Source organism: Empidonax traillii, unplaced genomic scaffold, assembly GCF_003031625.1.
Source record: "Empidonax traillii isolate 1590-97213 ecotype Southwest subspecies unplaced genomic scaffold, ASM303162v1 scaffold962:size224488, whole genome shotgun sequence".
Taxonomy (NCBI): domain Eukaryota; kingdom Metazoa; phylum Chordata; class Aves; order Passeriformes; family Tyrannidae; genus Empidonax; species Empidonax traillii.
This window is the reverse complement of record NW_020956155.1, coordinates 156,902-177,531: the sequence shown is the minus strand read 5'-3', so window position 1 is coordinate 177,531 and position 20,630 is coordinate 156,902. Positions and strand designations below refer to the sequence as shown.

General features: G+C 48.3%; 1 long non-coding RNA gene across 2 annotated transcripts in view; it reads right to left on the bottom strand.

Moving 5' to 3' along the window:
- Nucleotides 1-20,630, bottom strand: part of LOC114067788 — a 60,160-nt gene that overhangs the window by 16,952 nt on the left and 22,578 nt on the right. For both annotated transcript variants that reach the window (XR_003573472.1, XR_003573471.1), the window contains one exon: nt 14,908-15,045. This is a non-coding gene — a long non-coding RNA (uncharacterized LOC114067788). The remainder of the gene's footprint in view (nt 1-14,907; nt 15,046-20,630) is intronic.

Sequence of the window (20,630 nt, the reverse complement as noted above, 5' to 3'; positions counted from 1 at the left end):
TCACGTCACCTGTTAGGTACTGACAGCTAGGAATGTGAAGACTGAAGAAAAATAAAAAAGAAAATATGTATTTTCTAGAGAAGTTCTAGAAGGACCAAGTCACCAGGGATGAGGGTTAATGACCTGGGATGAAATGTCACCAAACAGCTATTCCATATTTTTGATGACTTCTTCAACAAATTTCTATTTTAATTTGAGGTATGTGGTCGCTGCACAAATACACAGATATTTGTCCCTTTTTCCCTCTGGTTGCACTCAGTCACCAGAACCACGGGAGAAAGGGAGTTTAGCAGCTTTCCAGTATGTCCAAGGAGGTCAGGGAGAAGGGAGAGCCCGGCTTTCAAAGGACCACAGGGCAGGAGGACATGAAACACGGGGCAGAAGAGAAGATGAAATGAGATGTTCAGGGTAGAGGGAGAAGCTTTTCCACCGTAAGGGTCAGTCAAGCTGCTTGCCCAGAGAGGTTGGGCAACCTCCATCCCTGGAGGTTTTCAAGATCCAGCTTGGATAAAGTCCTGAGCAGAATCAGAGTCATTAAGGTTGGAAAATCCCTCTGAGATCATCCAGTCCAACCTTTACCCAGCACTGCCAAGGCCACCACTGACCATGTCCCCAAGTGCCACATCCACAGGGATTTTGAATCCCTCTAGGATGGTGACTCCACCACTGCCTGACAACCCTTTCCAGGAAGAAATTTTCCCCAATATCCAACCTAAACTTCCCCTGGTACAACCTGAGGCTGCTCCTGTCCTTGTTCCCTGGGAGCAGAGCCCGACCCCCCCTGGCTCCCCCCTCCTGTCAGGGAGTTGCAGAGCCAGAAGGTCCCCCCTGAGCCTCCTTTTCTCCAGGCTGAGCCCCCCCAGCTCCCTCAGCCACTCCTCAGACCTATCCATCTTCACAGCTGACCCTGCCTGGAGCAGGAGGTTGCACAGGAGACCTCCCAAGGCTCCTCACTGCTCTGGGAGCTCTTGGGTTCTCAGCTATCCCATCAGCAGCTCAAGCTGGGGCCACAAAGTCACCCCGTCACACCACAAAACCCCGGATCACAGAATTATTTTATTCTGTACAAAACCAGAATTATTTTATGCTGTATAAACGCATATTCTCTGTGTACAGAGAACTGAGGTCCCAACACCTCATTTGAGGGATGACCCCGTGCCACAATGTTTAGAAAACTTCTAGATAACAACCCCCAAGTCCCGCTTTTCCACGTCACCCCTTCCTGAGATCCCAACACTGCTCCTGCAAACAGCCCTTCGCCTCACGGGCCGGCCCGAGGAGATGTTATTTTTGCATTAAAAAAAAAAAAAAAAAAAAAGAGAGAGAGAGAGAAAAAACAGCCCCCTTGATTATTTATGCCGCTCTTTGAACAACACCAGCTATTGTCAGGGAGTGTTTTACAGCTCTGAATGTCACATTGAGAGTCTGGTCATGCCAGGAGGAAAGCCTGCCACTGCCACGGCCCAGCATAAATCCCTTTATTCAAGGAACCCAGCGCCGGGTGAAACCTAAAAGGAAGCCGGTGGGTGTGACTGCCACATTCTGTACAGTGATATGAAAAGGTGCAGGCAAACCCTGTTTGTTTGGTTGGGTTTTTTTTTTTTTTAGGTATAAGGTAGAAAAACTGCAAGGAACGTCGTGCAGAGGCAGGTGAGGCCGAGGGACCGCGAGCTTTGGCTGTGGAAGCTGCTGAGGAGGAACGGCACGGAGAAGCGTGGGGGGTGAGCGGAGCTGGAGAGCTTCCCAGCGGGACCCAGGGAGCTTTTTGCTGTCGAGAAAACCAGGCTGGCTGCACAAGAAACCCGTTTCCTGCCCGATTGTGACTGTGTGAAGGGAAACCGGGCTCTGGAGGCAAACAAAGCGCAGCCACCCGGGGAGCTTGGGAGCGCCCAAACCCATCGAGCCACTACAAGCCTAAAAGAACCAAAAAAAAAGTGTTTAAAAAAAAAAAAAAAAAACAAAACACCCCAACAGGCCCTTTTTCCACGGTGTGTTACGTTACAAAGCAGAACTGGACGGGTTGCAATCTTCCTCTGCCGCACCCCAAACGCCAGGTTTCAGGTTACCTCACCCGAGGTACCTGCAGGAATCCGCTCGGAAGCGCGTTATTTCTGCCGGCTCCGGAGACACCGAGCCCTCGGAGCCAACCCTTAAACTGCAGCTCTTCCCAACGTCCCACAAAGACAGCAAGTGTCATTTCCTTCCCCCTCCCACGCCCCCCACCCCGAGGAAGTTATAACCCAAGTGAAATAATAAATATGGCCCAGCCAAAAAGGGAAGGTGGGGAGCAATAGGAAAGGCAGCGTTCCCGTGTTACTCCAGCCTACAGGATCCATCCCTCCAGCCTCCCACTCAGGAAACGGCTTTTCATCGCTGGGTATCAAAGCTCCTCCCAGTTTTGGCATCTCCACCTCTTCTCCCTGCAGAACTAGTTTAAGCACTGAGGGTTTAGGGGTTTGTTGTTTTTTTTTTTTTTTTTTAACTAATTCGTGGATATTTTCACCGTATCCAGCTCATGGTTTTTCCAGCTGCACATCCCACGGATCTGTTTACTCTCAGCAACCATTCGAGCGCTAATCCTGGATTTATCTCTCTGTCTTCCTGATAACTCCTCCATGGCTGCGCCCTCAAAGCCCAGGAATCCAGTTTGCCACCCTTCACAAGGAACCTCTGGGCATTTTGGAGAGCTCTATTGTTCATCTCCCTCGTGATCTCAATTCACCAGGAAAATAGTCGGTGAAACCTATCAGCAGCTTTCCTGATACGAGTGCAGAGGCTCTACTACTACTTCTGCCCACATCATTTTCTCTAACATCCAAGAAAAAAAAAAAAAAAAAAAAAAAGGAGGCAAAAGCAAACTGGGGGGTTTTTAAAACACAACCCTGTGGCGCTCAGCGGTCCCGTTCCCCTTATCTTTGAGGTCCTGGTAAATTTTCCCAGCTGTGGCACAGTGCTGATGCAAAGATCTCTTGGTTCGTGCAAAACCTGATGCCTTTTTCACCCTTTTAGGAGCAAAGGGTTTCTCTTTTCCTTCGGATGCAGCCTGGTGATTAACTGCCACACGAGCTGTGCTCTGCAGTCCTTTGCTAAATGCCGCCCTAAAAGCCTTTGGATTCCGGAGGATGAGAAGGACATCGGGAGCACAGACACCTACAACAAAGACAGCTACGTGCAGGCATCACCTTCAGACCTTCCTTTTTATAAGATAACTGCCTTTTATCCTCAATTTTCAACAGCAGGAGTGGGGAGAGGGACTTTGCTGAGGTCACCGCCGAGGCTGGTGGCACAGTGCCACGATCTGCCATGCTATATCCGTCAGGTACCACTGCTTCCTGAGCCATGGGATGGAGAGATGAAGGAACTGGCTTTCAACACCAGAGGGGAGCTCCCTGTGGCAGCCAGGGAGCATGTGGAGTGTGCCCAGGGAAGGGCAGGGAGGTCCAAAGGACCTGCACTCTGCAGATGTCACGTCCCACCTATTGTGGTGTGCAGCTCCTCTGATGCAGTTGGGTTATCCCTTCTTTTCCAGCCATTTGGGGGAAGGCAGCCTGGGCTGAGCTCAGTAATTCCAGTCAGATCCAATGCCAGGAATTGTAAGGTCATGCCAAGACATTGAAACATTGGCATTTTCTGGGGTCTCCAGCAGAAGAAAGACATGGAACTCTTGGAGTAGGTCCAAAGGAGGCCCCCGAGATGCTGCCAGGGCTGGAGCCCCTCTGCTCTGGAGCCAGGCTGGGAGAGCTGGGGGGGTTCCCCTGGAGAAGAGAAGGCTCCAGGGAGACCTAAGAGCCCCTGGTGGGGCCTAAAGGGGCTCCAGGAGAGCTGAAGAGGGACTGGGGACAAGGCATGGAGGGACAGCACACAGGGAATGGCTTCCCACTGCCAGAGGGCAGGAGAGATGGGATACTGGAAAGGAATTCCTGGCTGGGAGGGTGGGGAGGCCCTGGCACAGGTTGGGCAGAGAAGCTGTGGCTGCCCCTGGATCCCTGAAAGTATCCAAGGCCAGGTTGGATGGGGCTTGGAGCAAACTGGAATAGCAGAAGGTGTGCTCCTTTGGCGGGGAGTTGGAACAGGACATTTAAGTTCCCTTCCCAATCAAACCATTCTATGATCCTGTAACCAGAGCCACCTCATCTCCATGCCCAGGACAAATGGAAACAGGAGCAGCCATAGCTGCAGCCCTAAGACCTCCTGTGCTGATAATCCTGTAACTCAAGGCCCTTGGACAGATTTGACCCTGCTCACAAGTTGTCCTCTTCGACATGAAAGGTGACCAGAGGCAGCAATACCACTTAGTGAAGAGCTCCAGCTTCCTTCCAGACACTCAGGCTGGAGAAATAAAAAGGATTTAAAGCAGATGACAGAGTTGTTAAAAGATGATCCCTTGGTCTTAGTGGTTTGGTATTTTTAAGGCACGTGGGATTCAACCTTCCCCAAACAACTCCGGTGACACGGAAATCACAAGAAGGCTGTGCCTCTTTGGGGCACAGTGAAATACTTCTCCTAATCAAAATATTATTACTGGGCTGATAGAATTCTGATCAAGAGATAACCTCATTTTCTCCCACTCAATCCTTCCCCATTGCCACCAGGGTTCATGCTGGCAATATGTTATTTTGGTGCAGGCAGAAAGTAACGATAGGAAGGCAATTACTGGGCTGCGTTTTTTAAATTTAGTGAAATATTAATGAACGAATCTAATTTTTTTCACGTCTGGCTGCTACATGCACTGAGCCTACAACTCCATCACATTGTAGATGGGATCTCACCAAAGACTGAAATCCAGGGAGCAGACGTTCCCAAAATCAGCACTTGGGACACAGCTGGTAACTGTATCCTTCAGAATAGAGTTCTGTGAGAATCATGGAATGGTTTGGGTTGGAAGGGACCTTAAAGATCAACTTGTTCCACCCCCTGTGGATGTGACCATCACCATCAGACCATGAGGTGCCCATCCTGGGGACAATTTTTTGAAGGAGAAACTGAACTTCAACTCCTGTAGGTGTTTAAATTTCAGATACCAGTTTCTGGGGTAAAAAAAGAAGAAAAGGGTTAAATCTCAAATATTCGGTGTACAAAACTTGGGTTCACTTGGGTGAATGCTGCACTATCCAGCCTCCATGAAGGGATAAAATCTTCATTCTTTTCCTTAAAATCACAGAATCATTAAAATTGGAAAAGCCCTCTGAGATCATCCAGTCCAACCATTCCCCCAGCACTGCCAAGGCCACCACTGCCCCCTGTCCCCAAGTGCCACATCCACAGGGATTTGAAATCCCTCCAGGGATGGGGACTCCACCACTGCCCTGGGCAGCTGTGCCAGGGCTGGACAACCCTTTCCATGAAGAAATGTTCCCTCATATCCAGTCTATCCCCTTCCTTGGGCTGCAGCCCATCACATGTCCCCTTGAAAAGCTATTTCAACCCAGCTCTCTCCACAAGCCTCATAAAAGGATTTCACTGCAACAAATGCCAAGGCAAAGAGCAAGAATGACTTAAAAATCCAAATAAAGCCCTTTTTTTCCCCCCCCCCTTTCACTATGTAATTGCAAATAACAAACATATCTGTGGTTTACAGAGGAGGCAATAAATTAAAGCTACAGTCACAAATCAGACCAAAAAAAGATACTTAAGTCATTCAATCCACCACCCCGGGATGGCTGTGGCCCCATGGGATGCTGCTGGGTTTTGTGAAAGACTTGGAGTCCTGAACGGAGGAAGTACGGCACGAAGAGCTCTCTCAGAAGTGTTTTCATGTTGGTTTTTTTTTTTTTTTTAAATTCTTATAAAATTAAACCAGCCCTCTGGTACTTCCTGAGCACGGCCTTGTCGGTCTGGCTGGAGAAAGGCAAAAGGGCTTCAGCAAACAAGCTTTTTATTTGTGAGCCGAGCACGTAATAAATAAAAGGGAAGTTTGTGTTTCTTCTGTAACTACTCCACTGATGGCTGTGACATTACAGTTTCTAGAAAAAGAAACTGGCGCTTAATATATCTTTTTTAGGATCACAGAATGCTTTGGGTTGGAAGGGACCTCAAAGATCATCCAGTTCCAACCCCCCTGCCATGGGCAGGGACACCTTCCACTAGCCCAGGGTGCTCCAAGCCCCATCCAACTTGGCCTTGGACACTTCCAGGGATGGGGCAGCCACAGCTTGGGGAACTTTTTAACTTCAAATTCCTGCAAAAGTATGCATTTTGAGCCCTTAGGAAGCTGAGGTCGCCAACATTTTAACTTCCTCACTGATAAAGGCTACAGCAGAATGGTCCCAGGGGAGCCACCAGCAGCAGCAGGACCTGAGCCTGGAGACAGCAGTGTTTGTCCTCACCTTTTCCTGCTCTCACCAGACACTGAAGAATTTTTTTAAAAAGCCAATCTCCTATATTTTTTCATTTTTCACTGAGCCCTAACCCTGAAGCAACACTCAGAACACATTGGGTGCCTATTTCCATAACTTTGGTGAGCAAAAGTATTTTAGGAACAATCACTAAACAAAACAAGCTGAGGGGGTTTGGGTGCTGTGGTGGTTTGGGGTTTTAATTTTTGCCATTTTTTTTTATATTTTGAAGAAAAGAGGAAATTGCCTCAAGTTGTGCCAGGGGAGGTTCAGGTTGGATATGAGGGAAAATTTCTTCATGGAAAGGGTTGTCCAGCCCTGGCCCAGTTGCCCAGGGCAGTGGTGGAGTCCCCATCCCTGGAGGGATTTAAAAGCCACGTGGATGTGGCACTTGGGGACAGGGATGAGTGGTGGCCTTGGCAGTGCTGGGGGAGTGGTTGGATTCAATGATCCAACCTAAACAATTCTATGACTCTGTGAAGAAAAAAAAGCCCTGTAACCACAAACCCAGGGACTCTGCACTAGTTTCCACTGCATTTCCATGTCCAAAACGAGCAGTTTTGGGTGAATTAAAGACATTATGCCAGAGGTGAGTTTGAACAAGCACACAGTGAGCAGTTTCTCCGCCTCAGCTGGAGCTCAGCTGGGCTTAAGTCCGTACAGACAGGTCTGGTTCCAGGGGAAGTCCATCCATTGGGATTCTCAGGGCTTTCCAACGTGGTGTGAGCAGCAGAAAACCCCAAAACCAGAGCTTTCAGTGAGTAAACCTAGTGGGTGATCTGTGCTACAGCTGGAGCCATCTCCCCGCACCACAGATGTGACAGCACCACAATAGCATGAATAATTTTCCCCCCCGCTCGCTCCTTACCCAAACGACAGCATTCAGGAGTCTAAATTAAGAACACGAGAAACCATTAACAGGACCATTAACCTCGGCCCCACCCTCGGTGCACCACATAAAAAGCCGACTGTAACAATCCCCAAGATAACATTGTGTGTCAGAAATATCACACACAGGAATACAGCAGTGGCAGCCTGCGTTTCCTGACCCGGGGGGGAAAGCTGCTATAATTGTAGCTCATTGTGCTCGTGGGGGATTTTTCGGTTTGGAAGTTGGTTGCCAGTGGCCCTTGCTTGCTGGAATTTCCAATCAATCGGGCTCTTAAACCTTTCCTGGGTTCCAAATCAGTCAAGGCTCCGAGTTCTGCACCGCGTGGTTCGGCAGTAGTTCAACCTTCTCAGTGGAAATAAGTCCAGATCAGGGGATATCAAAATCCCAGGGATATAAAAGCTGGATGTGGAGAAGGCATGCAATTAGAACAGAACTTCTGCTTGGGATTTCTGATGCCCACTTCACAGCTGAGGAGGGCACCTGAACCAAAACTATCACTGCCCTTTGGGGGGACCTCCAGCCGAGTCAAGAGGAGAGGTATTCAGGAGATCATCTCATTTTAAAGAATTCCTTCATGGAAAGGGTTGCTAAGCATTGGGAGGGGCTGCCCAGGGAGGTGGTGGAGTCCCCATCCCTGGGGATGTCCAAGGAATGAATGGATGTGGCACTCAGTGCTCTGGTACGGGTGACAAGGTGGGGATGGGCCGACGGTTGGACTCAAGGATTTTGGAGGTCTTTTCCAGCTTTAATGATTCTGTGATTTTTCATTAATTCAGCTAGTACATCTCACATAATTCAGAGGTTTGCCATCTCCAACCTTGCCAGGCCTCCAGGGTGTCCAGAGTGGTGCGAAATCACCCAAATTCACAGAAACCACCACACCCTCTTGCACAGGCACGCTGGATCCATGGCATTCTCCCCTCCTGGTGGAAGCCATCCCTGCAAGCACAACTCTCCCAAGTATTCCTCCACCCCCTTCCAGAGAATTTAAACTGCCCAGTTCACAGATCTGAGGAGGTAAGGATTCCCTAAGGACGCGGTGCCTGAAAAACCTGCTGGATTTTGGACATCCTGTCTTTGTAAAGGGGTTTCACCTCCATGAGGCCTTTCCCACTCAGTATTTCCAGGTAACACCAATACCAGCTTTCGGCTACAAACGCTTTTCTACCAAGCCTTCACTCATCTTGGTATTTCCCAGTTAAAATGAACAGGTGGCAGTGACCCAAACTGACAGTGTCAGAGAAGGGGGGTCTCCTAAAATGAAAACACCAACATCTCTGATGCCCCCTCAAGCGATGCCGTAAGCCGTGAGCATCCTAATTTCATCCTTGTGGTGACCTGCCATCTTAGGTCTCTTCTCAGTTTCATCTTCACTTTCTCCCCATGAGAAACAACCATTTCCACATCAATCCCTCCTCCTTCCTTCAAGTTTTTTTTTTTTTTTAAATCAATTTTCTAGAGGATTTCATTTTCGGGGCTGTTTCCCTGAAAGCTGAGCTTTTCCCCCTGCTGCTGTGACGCTGGTGGTTTGCCAAGGAGCCCATAAGGCTCATCCCAAGAGGAAAACCGGCCTCCCAGGAATTTTTTTTTTTTTCAAGGGTGAAGCTCAATGCCCGGCCAGGCACCGAAGGATAAACACCTCCCTCATTAGTATGCTGAGCCACATTAGTTCTGCTGCTCGCAGAGCTAAAGCATCAAAGTGGGGCTGAATCTTCAATTTCACAGCTTGCAACGTGATGTATGAGATACTCCCGGGGCCCTGGGCACGGCGTTTCAGACGCTGAGAGGTGCTGCTGGAAAATCTGCTAGCGCCGGGGGAAGAGGCAGCACGTGCCTCTGAGAGGAGAGGGATGATGTCATCCCACATAAAATTGGGGTTAACACGGGTAGAGGGGTGAAGCAACCGCCCAGTATCACCCGTGAGGCCTCGGTTGAGGAGTTGGAGTCATCCCCATGAATCGAATGTGGATTAACTTAATAGGAGAATCTTTACTGCAGACTGCGCTTCAGGTCTGGGAAGTCTCCGCTCAGTCTCCCTCCTCATCAGTTTTCACAGAATTTCCAAGATTTGGAGGCTCTGAATTCCACCCTTTCAAGGGTGGAATCGCGCAGAAGTTCGGGAGGTTGTTTGGGATGGAGGGGCTGATAAACCCAGACCGTGCCTGTTCCTGCCCTCCTGTCTTTAGGAAATTAGGATAAACAACAACAACACTTCACTCATCCTTCTATGAAAACTGTGAACGACATTGTCATGGCTTCAGTTGCACCTGTACCTATCATAAATCAGCATTTTAGCTGACTTTTGCACCGAGAATTCTTCGTCCCTGTAGAAAACCATAATCCTCAAAAAAGACTATGAATACACCAAGCCCCCGATGATCAGACCAGAGCAAGACAAACCAAAGCTAGGGAAGGCTCCTTGCATTCAAAGTTCAGGCAAAAAGGTGTCAGGGACGGCAAGAAACTCCCAGACACTCCAGCTCACAGCAGGATCCCCCGGTGCATGTGCAGCATTATGGCTTTAGAGGCTTTGGAGGCATTGCACAGATTAATCACACAAAATAATGATCTCACAGTGAAGTGTTGAGCCGGAATTAAGGAGATTAATGTTCAGGTCCCAGCTCTCTAAAGTTCTCACCCTTGGGGGAGTCATATCAACTCCTGCATCTCACCTCCCCTTCCCACAAAACCTCCTTTGAATTACTGATTGCAGAACCTGAGCGAAGACGCCAGAGGGAAAGACCATTCCAAGGGCTTTTTTTTTTTAATTATTATTTTTTTCCTTAATACCCGCTGTGAGGCACTGTCTTGTTTAATTCATGGCTCTTTGAAGAAAGATTTGCCATCTTAAGGGAATAAAAACAAGCCCTGCGTTATCTTTTTAATAACACCACGTGCTCCTGCTGGTGAAGTCCGGCCCTGAACAAACACTCACATGAACAGACCAAAAAACATGCAGTGCTGTTTCACTGATGAATTTCGTTTGATGGGGCCACTGCTGCAAAGCGTTTGTAGACCCAAAGGCTGGGCCAGGCAAAATTCTGAAATTAGGGGAGCACTTCTCGGCCTCGGTTCCCACAGGAGCAAAAGGGCACAGCAAGAAATACTCTCCTGTACAGCTGTTTTTTGTTATCTCCCATTGTTGAATCCCTCAAGACTCTGTTTTTTCTGGAATTAAGGTAAGGCTCTTCCTTTGTTTCCCAAGCTCACACCATAGAAAACAAGACCTTTAACTGTCATGATGGATTTCTACGTCTGTTACCCCACATCAGCTTACCTGCAGCCTCTTGAACATCCAACATCTGGCCTTTGTTGGAGGTTGGTCATATCCCAATTCCTCTACAAGCCAAAGACTTCTTGGAATGTGGCTTTTTCCCAGTGCCCAGAACACAAAATGCAGGCCAGATTTTGGTGAGGATGGGAAGAAATGGGAAAATATGTGGGCGGAAGGAGAACAATGAAGTCAAATCATGCAAAAAATGCTTCTTTTGTTCCTTTTCTTTTTTTTTTTTTTAAAAATCTAAACCCAAAATCTCTAAGAAGAATTTGACATGAGAAGGTAACTCATGGAGTTGTGAGGTGACATCTGTGCCGTCCACAGCCCCAAAGCTGCCCTCATCCAACACCAGCAATAGGTGACAGACACAACTGAGACATCTACAACCACAGCAACCAAACCTTCCTCCCCGCACTCAGCCTGAAATTGCACTGGGAGGCCTCAGAAATCCCACAGGATTCCAACCAATCTCCAGTTGCCTTGAAAGCATAATTAACTGCAATTGCCTTTTGATTTTATCTCCATTTTCTCAGGTTCTGGGCGATTTGGGAAAGCTCTCCGAGTACCTACAGGTGAGTATTCACCCCGGTGCGTGCACCTACTTGTCTGGAGCTCCCAACTTCCCAGCGTGTCTGCTTTTCTCAGGGCCTTCTGAGAGGAGAATGAAACTTAGGGAGGAAGCCCATCCTTTGGGAAATTCTCCTTCTTATCCTGTATAGCCACTGATAAGAAGATTTTTGCTCCTGCTGGTGATATGGAGGAGCTCGAACCAAGGGAGTGCTCAAGCTCAGCTTGGCTCCAACAGGCTCAGCTTCCCACAGTGTTTTCTGACAAATTGCTCTCACAGGGATTTAAAAAAAAAAAAACCACGATGAGTTGGCCTTTGCAGTAAGAAAGAGATTTTCCTCCCTTCTCCACTTAAATTTTTAAAGTTTCTCCAAGTGGTTTTTAGTCAATCCAAGGTGTTGGTGAATCACGGGCAGACAGGTGACGTACAGCACCATCCCCTCTTACAGAGAGGGCAAATATGGAAAAAGGACATGAGCTTTAAGGAAAATTTCTGGAAAATTCAAGGTTGGTGAGGCCCTGGCACAGGTTGGGCAGAGAAGCTGTGGCTGCCTCATCCCTGGAAGTGTCCAAGGCCAGATTGGACGGGGCTTGGAGCAACCTGGGATAGTGGAAGGTGTCCCTGCCCATGTCTTGGAACTAGATGGTCTTGATGGTCCCTTCCAACCCAAACCATTTTGTGAATCTATGAAAGTTCTTGCCCTTGCAGGGAAGGCTCAGGACTAGTTTAATTCATGAATACAGACTGGGTGTAGTCAACAGCTTGGAGAATTCCATCCAAAAAAGCAGAGAGTTGCTTCAATCCCCAAAAACTTTCCTACTCAGTGGAAAATTCAGTTTTGCTACAAAGTCAGATGGAAGTTTCTGAGCCAGCCCAGGCAGGGGTTCACCCAAACAGGAAAGGCCAAGAACGAGGCATCCAAACACTCCCTGCTAAAACCTTTGTGGTTTTACCATCCAGAGTTCAAATCAAGACCTCCCGTCCCGCTGCTCGCACCACACGCGGAAGAGTTCCCAAAAAACCTTCCTTGGCAGCAATCCCAAAAACGCAGCTTCTGACCCACTGCTGGGAGCAGAAGTGGCTTCTCTGTGGACTTTGAAAGCTGAGTTTCCAAAGAAATTACGGTGCTTTTGAACAAGGTTCTTGATTTCTCTAAACACAACTGTTTCTGCAAGCCTAAGGCAGGTCTGGTGGCCTAAGGTTTGGGGGGGAGATGAGACCCTCCCCCCTAAATGTTCTCAATGCAAGTCTTGCATGTCATCAAGGACACTTCCCCCTTACCCTTTCTTGGAACCTGTTGGGATCATGAAAGTAATTATGGTGGAAAAATCTGAGTGAACCCAACCATGGCTTGGTGAAACTGTCCTGTCCAGTGGGGTAAGTGGGACAGACACCAAAACCCTGGAACACCAGGCTGTTAAAGAGCCAGTGCAGTCATCCCTGGGTAGGAAAGGCAGGTTAGATGGGGCTGGGAGTGACGTGGTCTAGTGGAAGGTGTCCCTGCCCAAGGCAGGGGGTTGGAATGAGATGGTCTTTCAGGTTCCTTCCAAGCCAAACCATTCCCTGATTCTATGATTTTATGTCCCTGCCGAGATGACCTTTAAAGGTCCCTTCCAAGCCAAAGACTCTGTGATTCCCACTCTCTCTCTGGGACAGTTTGGTAGTGGGTCTGTTCCTACCTCCCACCCTCCTTCCCCTCCTCTGGTGTTTTCAATTCAGCCAGTTTTGATTTGAGACCACCGTGACCCCTACTCGGAGGTGCCACCAGACCCAGGAGCACCACAGTGTTGGGGATCCCAAGCTTTCCAATTACCCAAGCAGAACCTTTCAGGATATACTGGAGGTTTCAGAGCTAAACTTTGAAGTCTCCTCTGCAAACACAAGCTCCCAGCACTGCCACAAGTAGCACCACTACTGCTACACAGCCTGTGCTACGTCTGAGCTGGAATAAATGTGTGACACTGCTGAAATGGCTGACAAAAAGAGGACAGCAACTTGTGACAAGTGAATGTGACCCGTGCAAAACAAAGCCCAGAAATCCAGCGATCCATCTGAGTGGACAGCTTTGTACAGGCTTCATGCATTAGTTTTCCCCCACATAATCCCAACCTGAATGCTCTGGCCCTGTGACACGAATCAGGAAGTGACGGATAATGAAACACAGGCATAAAAGGGTGCTCAAGCCCTTCCAGCTACTGGCTATTTCATAACCCCTGTTTCAGAGGGAGACAAAACTCAGCCCCAAACACCTTTCCAGTGGCCCACAGGAGTCAAGAGGCTCCTGGTACAACAAACACCCTGGAATCTTCTTGTGGCTCTAAAAAGGTTTTTCTTATACCATCAAAAATTGAGTAATAAATGGAGTTTGGGCTATTAATGTTCACGCTGAGCACCATACACAAACTCCTTCTGGATCTCTGACTTTAGTCTTGTTGAACTTAATCCTTTTCTGGGGCCAGCTACGGAGAAAGAAGGCACCAAACACAAAGTCCTTCTTCTAGGACAGTTGGCCACTCCTCAGTGAATCAGAATCAGGGAATATCCTGAGTTAGAAGGGACCCACAGGGACCATCCAAGTCCAACTCCTGGCCCTGCACAGGACAGCCCCAATTACTGGGATTGATTCACCTGTTTTCTTCAATAGCAGTTTTGCCCAAATCAAAAAGAGAGCAAAAAAAAAAAAAAAAAAGACACCTTAAAAATACATGTAGCAAAACACAACAGGAAATTCAGTGAAGTCCAGAGAGAAACACACACAAACAGAACTGAAACTCTTCCCTAAGTATCAGACAAATTCGAAAGGAAGGATTTAGTCATGCTTAAAAGTCAGGATTGGTTTCAGTTTGGCACGGAGTTCCCACACCAGGTTTGCAAAGAGTTCAAAGAATTTTTATATGAAACCGTAAATTGGTCAGGTTTGTGAAGCAGGGCAGTGTTGGCAGGACCCTGTGTACAGGCATTAGGGAAACATCAAACCACAAATACAAACTTCTCCACCAGACAGGGTGAATCTGTGGGAGCCACAGCAACAAGAAATGCTTTAAGAAAAGACCCTGATTATATGAATCACCAGGTCTCACACGCACATCTCCGTTTGCTACTCCAGCAGCACTGTCCTAGCACCGAATCTGTTTGGGTTGGAAGGAGTCCTCTGGAATACCCAACGAGAAATCTGACAGTAAGGTTTTTTATCTTTAATTTTTAAAAGCATTCCCCAGTCTTTTCCTCAAGTCAGACCACGGGAAGAACTTTGACCAGAAAAACTTCCCCACAAACTCCCTGATGGATGTTGGGGTTTTAATTCACCAGTGCCTTGAGTAAATGCTCCTTCTTACTCCATGACCATCCTTTCCTCAAAAAGACTCGGGGCTTTTTCTTTCCCTTCTCCTTAATAAATCACTCATGCCAGAATTCCGTGCCTATCTGTGCCAAGGGAAGAGCACAGGTCAGTGTATTTCAGTTTAATGCTGGTTACTGTAGACAAGAAGAAAAAAAGCCTTAAGAAAAGCCCTCAAAACAGCGCAAATATCAATGCCCAACCTCTACACATCTCACTACAAAACCTACAAGTTTCAAAAACGAAAGATTCTTTTGAGTAAATAAACAAAAAAAAAGCTGGACTTGTTCAAGTTTGCACCAAAACAAAGACAACACCCCCCCACAGTTTAAAAAGACCACGCTCATTAAGGTCAGACAAGGGAACGACGGAGCGCAGCTTTCGCCCTGTAAGGCTGAGGGATGCGAATCCACGAGGAAGCTGTACGCCCTGGAACCTCCAACTTACACCAGTACCACCTCCATACCCAAAAACACCTCATTAATGCTCCTACTGTACCTTAAAAGGGACGTTCATTCACCTCTTCACCTCCCCAAGGCGACGGTCAAAGCTTGTTCCGATTAATACCAAACCGGGACGAGGGTGAGGAGTAAACAATCAATCCTTATTAAGGCTGAGGAGTATTCCCGATGCTCCCTGCAAAAGAGGAACACCCAGTGAATGGTTTGTGCCAAGACGAGGGAGTCATTTCACACACATCACTCGTATTAAACAAACAGACTTTTTACTGCTCTGGCTACTTGAGTTTTATTGGGGATAACCGGGATGGCCCCACATAACTGAGATTGCCCCAGACACTAATGTAGGCTCCATATAAAATAAGTTTATCCAAGCATTCCGAGCACAGCTGGAGGAACACCAGCCTGCAGAAGGCATGGAGGTGGTCAAGAAGAACACTGAAGACCACAGCTCAAGGGATTTGGGGAATAACCCAAGTTTAAGCAGCCTGCTAATACACCAGGAGCTAATGAACAACAAAGAAATCAGCCATAAATTGAGAGGACAGGGAACATACATCACTTGGCCTGAAGCTGGAAAGATCTCCATTTCTCCCAGATTTTACATCCAAAACTAGATCACTGCCTTAAAAACGACCTTATTTTCTCTTTTCTTGGGGAAGGGAAGGTTTGTGGGCAGGAGCAGGGCCAGACAGCATCAGTGGGAAAAGGGGATGAGCCTTTCATCCACATCAGCTCTTCTGGAGGCCTGGAAAGGGGGAAGGTGCCTTCCAAGCTATGCTCTGCTCATGAAAACGGCCCTGAAATGGAATTAGGGATGTATCAGCTAGAGCATGTACAGGAGTGAGAGGTGGCTCTTCTGGAGCTGTGGGTATGCTGGCAGGGAGGAGAGGAAAACAATAACTATTTCAGCAGGCTGGGGGAGGGACGAGTGAATTATTCCCTTGGCAACCAGCTTCATGGGACCTGGTTCTCTCCTCAGTTATTCAGTTATGTATATTTGGCTCCTCAGTTACTTTCTGTAGGACTTTTCCAGTTTTAGATTTCGTTTTCAGACCCAAGCTGGTCACATTTTCCACAGGCTGCACAATGCACAAACAAGGCAAGATGCATTTTTATAGGGCAAGGCCATGTCTCAAATAGCTGAAACCACCTATGCTGGTGGAACGCATCTGGCAAAATTTGGCATCCTCCTCAAGGCAGCAAGAGAAAAGCTGATGCTCTTTGTTTTGGTTCTTTATTAGAGCATTAAAGTCCTCTCACAGAGGGTGAGTGCACAGCACCCAAACCACCCACCAGCACCCAGGCAGCAGAACTGATGTCAGAGAGCTCCAAGAGCAGCTCCCAGGATTCCCTTAAACATCTGGGTGTAGGTGATGGGAGACCTTTGGGCTGCAGAGAACCACTGAAAGAACCAACATCCCTGCTCCATCTCAATGCCAGGTTCTAAATCTGCATTTGACAAATGGGATGATCACTTTAGGTATTAGGATTCCTAGATACTGGGAAGGAATTCTTACACATTAGGAAGAAATTCTTCCCTGTGAGGGTGGGGAGGGACTGGAATGGAATTCCCAGAGAAGCTGTGGCTGCCCCAACCCTGAAAGTGTTCAAGGCCAGGTGGGATGGGGCTTGGAGCAACCTGGGATAGTGGAAGGTGTTCCTGCCCACAGCCTGGAATTAGATGGTCTTGAAGATCCTTTCCAACCCAAACCATTCTGTGATTCTACGAACTTATTTATTTTAAGATGTAAAAAGGATTTAGAAAAGAAATTCTGCAGACACAGGGAGGAAGCAGCAGAGCATCCTCTCCCCTGGTGGTTCAGTTGAGCTCCCTGGACTCCCACTCCACCGCTTTGCATTCCCCAACAAATAACCCGGCCCTGCTCATGGCAACGCCGATTCCCGATCCGGCTCTGCAGCAAAACAGGCTCCCTCTAATTATCCCTCAGCCTGACGACATCCAAATGGTGGAACAGGAACATGTCAGGGACTCAAAATGAGGGAGTGTGAAAACAAGCCCGTCTCCTTTCTCCGTTCACACCGCAGGTCCCCGAGCGCACGAGGAGGACTCGCTCCCGCCTGAGTCACTCCCAGCAACAGCCACAGAGAATTCCCATGCAGGAGCTGTTTTTTTTACAAAATTATTTAAAAAAACGAGAGGACGGCGAGAGAGTCACTTTGGGACTGGCAGGAGCAACGGTGTGATGAGAAGGATCAGTCAGGTCCGTGGAGCCTTGTTAGAAGTGATTTATATGCAAGTAGAACAAATATCCCCCCCCCTACTTTTCCAGGAAAACGCCAAATTCCATACTGATTTACACGCTTTCCAATCTCATTGACTTCAGAGGGATCGCCTGCGGTAGGAATCACCGGGCTGTGGCCTCCCGGCAACAGAGTAATCCCTTCATATTCCCCCTTTCAAAAAAGCCCCATCATCCGACCAGGTGCTGCAGCTCAGACCCCAGGAGATGGGTCCCAGCCCTGCAGCAACACTTCTCCTCTCCCTGCCAAAGCTCGGGAAAGGGGGGGAGAAGGGAAATAAAAGTCCACTGATGGAAATGCACGAGAGGCATGAACCCTCCTTCCACCTAATTAAACCCAGATCCAAAAGCTGTTCTGATCCGAGGGCATTAAGTGTTTTTGTTAGGAAGGGCAGGGATAAATGAACTCCTAACTCTGGCCCTAATCTTTTTTTTTTTTTTTTTTTATTGTTTGATTTCTCCCACTTCCTAAGATTTCGGCATTTCCTCGTGATAAGGGAGAGCTCCAGGCTGCCAGCTCATCCCATGCCTTCTCTCCCAGGCATCTGGGCAGATGCTTCCCCCCCAAAAAAAACTCTTAAAAATCACAGGATCTGCTTCTCCATTTAACAAACATCGGTGCAAAAGGCAACTGCTGACCCCACTCTTTCATCACAGCTGTTATTTACAGCTACCAGCACACTGGGAGAGATGATAATAAATGTTTAATGGTCCAGCAAACACCAAGGGCTTTATCTCCAGCCCATTTCCAAGCCTGATCAAATATAATAATCCTTTGTATGTCTGTCTGCCACTTCCCTGGCTTCCTGTGGGATGGTGCTCTACATTGACACATGGATGGGGGTCAGCTATAGGGAAGGGGGGGGGTTACTTTATAGGGACACGATGTTTTCCCTGCCTCCATATCAATTTGTTTCTCCCAGAAGGGCAGGACTATGCACCGACCTGTTGGACCTCAAATTCTATATAATAGGGAAGTGCAGGCAGTATCTGCCTCTAGGATTCAGTGAAGCAGTTATTTATATCGGGATTATTACACATAGGAAGTGGAGAATATGTGGAGGAAGTTGAGAGAAGTATCACTTACTTACAGACTGGGCAGATAAACCACTTCCTCAGCTCTGAAATAGAAGATCTATTCCCCCTCCAATTATAGCTGTGGGTCCATTACTCAATATTCCCTCCCCATGTAAGTCTTACTTATCTTCCAGAGCCTCATCTCTCCCAGATGATACTGTAAATGAGTCATTTGACACACTAAAGCAAAGCAGTTAAGGTTTTATTACTCTATTACACACCACCGTGACAAGCTTCCCCAAAGACCTGATGCTAAATCACAGCCTAATTCCGGTTTGGGAAAGTGATCCTAAATCACAGCCTAATTCTGGTATGGGAAAGTGATCCCAAATCACAGCCCAATTCTGGTTTGGGAATCTCACACGACCCAGAGACAAACACACCCAAAAACACCACAAGGACTTTGCAGGAGAGACCTCACCCATGTGGGGTTCTGTGGCACCATCACCTATTCAACACACAGGTCCCAGGAGCCAGACCTGCTCCATAGTTTTCCAGACCATATTCAACATGTAATTTTTTATTTTCCAGCCTTCAAAGGAGCCTTAAAATCAAGTCCAGGTACTGGTGAGGTCTTCTGATACCTCCAGAGCCAACTGACTCCACCGACACCACCACCCCTTGGCTCGGATGGTGGGAGGGAGCTGCTTCCCAGATCGATCTGGTTAAACTGGAGGGTCCTCTGACTCCAGTCCTTGCAGAAGGAGAAGGGATCAGGGCAGGATTATGTAAAGGAAGGCTGGAGGCCAAAATAAAGGAGCCTGGGGGCAGGGCTGTCATCAGGGCGTAGCTCAGCTGTGCCTCCGCTCACTGGCCCCTTCCCTCCCTCCCTCCCTCCCTCCCCGGGACATTCTTTCGCTCAGCGTGGCCAGGAGGCTCTTGCCGAGGGTGTTTAGAAGCCCACGGAGCTGCCAAAAACCCCCGAATTAGGAGCACGGTGAGAGCTCACAACAAACCCAGCACCGCTGGGCTGCGCGGACCCAAAAAAATCGGGAGAGCCAAAGACCTCCCGGCAATTACACCCAAAAGGTTTCCTGTCTCTGCACGAAATCTTTGTTTGCTTTGGGTTTTAGTGGTAGATGGGAGCACAGACTACAGCTTGTGGGAGATAGGTTGCTGCTGCTAATGCAAAGAGGTTTTTTTCCCCCTTCCCCTCCGAACAGATAAAAGCACTAAAAAAACGCTGCTCTGAAACAGCTTGGTTCTGCGTTCACAGATGGCACCAAAAATTAGCATTATTTATCAGTGGCTTTAGTCATTTTTAAAAAGAAAAACAGATAAAAGAAGACATGAACCTGAATTAAGTATATTTCTTCCCTTTTTTTTTTTTTTCTTTGCAACTGATATTTCAAAATGCAGCAGGGAAAGAGGGTCTTGCAGAGCTTTAGGAAACTATGCTAAAAAAAAAAAAAAAAGAAAAAAAAAGAAAAAAAAAGATACATTTGCCCAAGAAGGAGAATGAAAACAAGCAGAACAATAAGAGTCACGGAAGTTTGCTCTGAGGAAGGTGAAAGGAGGAAGCAAGCAAAGAAAAAACACACAGCATAAAGACAGAAATTACACCAAAACAGCAGGAGAAGGATTACTGAGCCATTTCACATTTTTACAGCGCTGCACGCAGCGAGGGAGGTGTGATCACACACGGCTGTGCGATGCCAAATGTAGCTGCATTTGTTGCACAGTCACACCCCTACAGAGGGCTCAGCCCAGCCCTTGCATCTCCTCGGGACCTCAACCCCCTTATCTCAGAATCACAGAGCATTTGAGGTCGGAAGGAACCTCTGGAGGCCGCTTGGTCCCACCCCCTGCTCAGCAGGGCCACACAGAGCCGGCTGCCCAGGACTGTGTCCAGATAAACTCTGAGTATCTCCAAGGATGGAGACTCCACAACCTCCCTGAGCTACCTGTGCCAGTGTTTGGTCACTCTCACTGTCAAAACGTGTTCCCTGACGTTCACAGGGACCCTCCTGTGTCTCAGTGTGTGCCCATTGTCCCCTGTCCTGTCACTGGGCACCACAGGGCAGAGCCTGGCTCCGTCCTCTCTGCACCCTCCCTGCAGGTGTTGGTGGGCACTGATGAGACCCCCGGAGCCTTCTCTTCTCCAGGCTGAGCTGTCCCAGCTCTCTCAGCCTTTCCTCAGAGCAGAGGTGCTCCAGTGCCTCCCCTGGGCTCTCTGCAGCCTGTCCCTGTCTCTCTGGTGCTGGGGAGCCAGAACTGGACCCAGTGCTGCTGATGTGGCCTCACCAGTGCTGGGCAGAGGGGCAGGACCCCCTCCCTGACCTGCTGGCACTCCTTTTTCTCTCACAGCCCAGGACACCCCTGCCCTTTGTCACAAGGGCTCAGGGTCAGGTTGGTGCCCACCAGGACCTCCAGGTCCTCCTTCCCAGCTGGGTGGCCCCAGCACAGACTGATTCCCTGAGGA